A 5,174-nucleotide genomic window follows, 5' to 3' on the forward strand; every position below is an offset into this window, starting at 1 on the left:
AGAACAGGTGTTGGCAGATGAGAACAGGTGTTGGCAGATAGGAATAGGTGTTGGCAGATGAGAACAGGTGTTGGCAGATAGGAACAGGTGTTGGCAGGGCATGTTGGAAGGCAAACCGCCGCGAAAGGAAAGTTCCCGATTCCCTTCCCCGGAGGCAGAACCTCGCCTCTCTCTCTTCTTTGTTTCCTTCTCCTTCTCCTTCTCTTCCTCTGTTCTCTCCTTTCTTTTGTCGACGAATATCCTTCCTTTATTCGTTCCTTCGTTGATTATTTTTTTATCTCTTTCTTTCTTCCTCTTTTCCTCTCGTTTTTTTTTCTTCCTTTTTTCTCTCACTCTTTCTTTCTTTCCTCATTCTCTTCCTGCCTTCCTTCCTCCCTTAATTCCCTCTCTTTCTCTTCCTTCCTTTCTTCTCCCTTTCCTCCTTGTCTCCTCCCCTTACCCCCTTTCTTCTCTTTTTCTCTTTCTTTTCCTTTTCCTTTTCCTCTTTCTTCTCCCCTTCTTCCCTGTGTTCTCCTATTCCTCCTTTTCTTCTCCTTTTCCTGCCTCCCTTTCTTCTTTTCCTCTCTTTCTTCTCCTTTTCTTCTCCACTTCCTCCTTTTCTTCTCCTTTTACTCTCTTTCTTTTCCCTTTCTTCTCCCTTTCTTCTCCTTTTCCTCTCTTTTTTCCTCCCTCCCTTTCTTCTCGTCTTCCTCCAAGCCTTCTCTCCCTCGCGGTACTCAGGGTGACACTTCCTACTTGATCTGCCAACGACGGGTTATTTCTCTGCCAACATGTAATCTTATAAACTTCTGATATCGGCTCTCATACCCTGCCAACAACTATCCTCATACCCTGTCGGCAGTTCTCCTCATACCCTGTCAACACCTATCCTCATACCCTGTCAGCAGTTCTCCTCATACCCTGCCAACACCTACCCTCATACCCTACCAACACCTACCCTCATACCCTGCCAACACCCGATCTTATGACCTCCATGCCCACCTCATTCCTCGAGCCTCATCTCCGTTGTTGAAAATGAGGGTAATGAGCGACTCCCATAACACGCCTCTGGCTCTGTGCTGGTTGGCGGGTGACGTGGGGGCTCCGTGGATATTTTTGGCTGTGGGTATGTTATGTGGGTATGTGGGTATGGAGATGTGTGGATGTGAGGGTATGTGGGTATGGAGATGTGTGGATGTGAGGGTATGTGGGTATGGAGATGTGTGTAAGTGAGGGTCTGTGGGTATGTGGATATGAGGCTATGTGGGTGCTTGGATATGAAGAGGTGTGGATGTGAGGATATGCAGATATGTTGACATACGTGGATATGAACGACTCAAAAAAAAAAGCAATCTGTGGTCTCAGTCGTATCAGGAAAGAAAAAAAAAACGACTAATTTCCTTTCATTGTTAAGGTGATGCTAACCCCCCCCCCCCCCCCGCCCTCTGTAGCGGAACAACCTTGAAGACTCAAGTTTGCTGAGCCGGACAGTGACTGTGCTTGCTTGCGTGTGTCCTGTGAGGCTGACTGGCGACTGTGCTTCCGTACTGTGTGTGGGGGGAGGAGTGGGGGGGGGTGTGTGGGAGGGGGGGTGAAGGTGAAGGGTGTGGGGGGTGGGGGGTGCGTGTGTGTGTGTGTGTGTGTTTGAGTGTGTGTGTGTGTGTGTGTGTGTGTGTGTGTGTGTGTATGAGTGTGTGTGTATGTGTTCGTGTGTGTGTGATTTAGATAGAGAGAAAAATAGATTGACTTAAACACGCCCCCCCCCTCAAAAAAAAAAATACATGAAATTTTGGCTCAGACTGTAAACCAAATCGAATAATTTGGTCAGAGAAACTATTATCAGAGGAGGAAAACTATTACAAAAGTCAATTTCATTTTTTTTTTTATATAATGCCATTCTCGTTAGCTCCAGCCGCATAGAAAACGGGGGAAAGAAAACGGAGTCATATTGTCGCTCGGGAAATGTTTTCATCAGCGTTTCCGGGTTGACATTATGGCATTATTTCTCGCTCGTTTTGCTATTTGTTTACTATTTCGCGTTCAGCTTATTATTGTTATTATTATTATTGTTGTTATTATTATTATTATTATTATTATTATGTTTTTTTTTTTGGATACTTCGTTATTTCTCGTAGTTTTCGTTCTTTGTTTCCTTTTTCGCGTTTAGATTTTTTGAATGTGTTTCTCCTAGCTGTTTTGTTTTCGCTTTCTCTCTCTCTTGTTTTTTCTCATTTATTTCATAGAATTTTATTTTATTTTTCTAATCTGTTCATAATATATTTTGTTCTTCTTTTTCTCGTATCTTTCTTTTCTCCTCTTCTCCCTTTCCGCCTTTTAAAAATCCTTTCTTATATATTTACCAATATTTATTCCTCTTAATCTTGTTCCATTTTATTTTTTATTTTTATATTTTATTTTTTATTTTTATTTTTATTATTATTTTTTTTTTCTTTTTTCTTTTTTTTACTGAACATCTAAATAACTTACTGCATTTGGCTTTTCATGAAAAATATATTTGTATATTTATATTATTTTTGTTAATGATAGTACAATAGAAAAAAAGTTAGATAAATTAGTTTTTAAACAATGGAAAGTCATTGGTTTATCTTTAAACCAATTGCATTGCAACATTTTCACCGAAATGTTTGGAAATAAATTGAAATTAATAGGAAATGTTCCAAAGATCAGTATTTTTTTTCTTTTTTTTTAACTAGTAGTCTTTATCTGTTGGTTATATTTTTATAAAGTCAATATTGTTTATTCACATTAACATTTTATACATCTTTGTTATGAGGGTCGGTCTTCTTCGATTTTTTAACGTTAATATGGCGGAAAATGATTTAGGTCGTTAGCCCTTCGTTTCGTTCGTTCGTCTGACGGAAAAGGTGTTCTTGCTCTTTTTCAATTATTGTAATTGTGTGTTGTAGTTGTTTCAAACTTTATTTGCGAATGCGAAGGCGTATGGATGATTTGTGTCGCATCAATAAGGTGATTTGAAATTGTCTCGAGACTCTTGGGATGTGCACGTACATTCGCACACACATGTACTTAAGTACGCGCGCATACATACGCACACGCACACACATACGCGCGCGCACACACACACACACACACACACACACACACACACACACACACACACACACACACACACACACACACACACACACACACACACACACACACACACACACGACACCCACCCTTTAGGGCACCCTCGCCTTAGGAAACCTCTTTGGCACTCCCTGGGCACTCATCCTGCAGGACACTCACCTCTGTTGGCCATACCCTAGGACACACACCCTTTGGACACCTCTTAGGACAGCCAATCCTTGGTTACTCACCTCCTTGTACACGCTCCTGGGACACCCATAGGAACCCATTTCTCAGTATACACCCCTAGGACACACCCTTTGGACACGTCTAGATCCGTCATCCCTTAGGATACCTTTAGGACATTCATCCGTCATCACGGTCACCCCCTAAGGACGCCCATCCTTCAGGACTCCCCCGCACTCAGGACACCCTCCCCTCAAGACACCTCTAGGACACCCTCCCCCCTTCACCCTCCCCTTAAGACACCTCTCGGACACCCTCCCCTTAAGACACCTCTCGGACACCCCTCCCCCCTTCACCCTCCCCTTAAGATACCCCTTGGACACCTCTAGGACACCCCCCCCCCCCCTTCACCCTCTCCTTAAGACACCTCTCGGACACCCTCCCCCTCCCCCCTCCCCTACCACAGCGCGTCCTGGAGGAGGGGAAGGACCCACTAGAAGGCCGATAAGGACCCCATAACCCGGGTCTCAAGTGCCCGATGGCCGACGAGCCTGTTTTCCTTTGTTGTTGCTCTCAGTCATTGCCTTTTTTTTCTTTGTTTTTTTTTCTATTGATTTAGTTTTGTTTTTTTCTGTTTGTTTGCTTTGGTTTTCATTTGTTTTTTTGCTTTTGATTTTTTTTTTTTTCGTTTTGTTTCTTCTTTGGTTTTCTTTTGATTTGCTTTCGTTTTCATTTGTTATTCTTTTGATTTTTTCATTTCTTTCGTTTTTTTTTCGTTTCTTCTTTCGTTTCCCTTGTTTTTTTTTTTTGTTTTTTTTTGCTTTGTTTCTTAATAATTTTCTTTGATTTTCTTTTATTATATTCTATTTTATTTTGGCTTTTTTGTTGTTCTTGTAATTATTATTATTATTATTATTATTATTATTATTATTATTATTATTATTATTATTATGTAAAGAGTGTTAACTGTGAAAGTATTGTTCGAAGTTTTGATTGGGGAAGATAAGCCAACAAGACTTTTATTATCGATAGTCGGAATAAATCATTTATTTCTTCGTTTTGTTCATTCTTTTATTCCATTTTTGTCACGATGTTTTGATATATATATATATATATATATATATATATATATATATATATATATCAATTTCTGTGTCGTTTGGATGAGTACTTGTGGTTTTGGCGCCGAGCTTAAAACAACGTAACATTCTATTACTTGTCGGTTTTATTTTGCTTTTTTTTGTATTTTGCGCTAGTTTATGACAGGTAATTATTGCTTTACTGTTTGTTGAGACTTTTTTGTCACATTTCGACTTGTAAAGGTGGCATCATTGCAAGTTTTTTTTAATCTTTTAAGGGCATGATGTTGGGCATTTTACAGCGTATCAGGTACGGGAATAATAAGAAGGTGATGTACCTTTCGATGCGGATTTAATGCAACGAGGATGCTCTCCTCTCGAAGTAATTAGGAACTGATTGGGAGTACTATAGGGTCGGCGCCATCGTGCCTGGGCCTCGGCGCCGTACGACAACTGCGCCCAACACCTTGCCGGCAACCCGCATGGAACGAGTTGCCAGATACGGAATTTCCGAAAGAGAGGTTATTCTTGTTTTTGCTTTAGAAGTCGCTATATCTTGCCACTCTTGTGTTGTTACGCCTTGAGATGGGCTGTGTATTTTAGGTATGCTAGTTTGTACTCTCTGCTGCTGTTTGCAGACCTAAAAAAAACATCGATTTTGGATCGAAACTTACCTTGGATTTCCACATTTTAGAATATCAGTACACACTCCCTCACATCCCCAAACTGACTCGATCCTAAGGCCAAATTGCCATTCACGGACCCGAGTAACAATACACCCTTAGCCCTCACCCTTAATTCGCTAGGCATCGCCCAAGATGAAAGCACTTGTGTGAG

Source organism: Penaeus monodon, chromosome 38, assembly GCF_015228065.2.
Source record: "Penaeus monodon isolate SGIC_2016 chromosome 38, NSTDA_Pmon_1, whole genome shotgun sequence".
NCBI lineage: Eukaryota > Metazoa > Arthropoda > Malacostraca > Decapoda > Penaeidae > Penaeus > Penaeus monodon.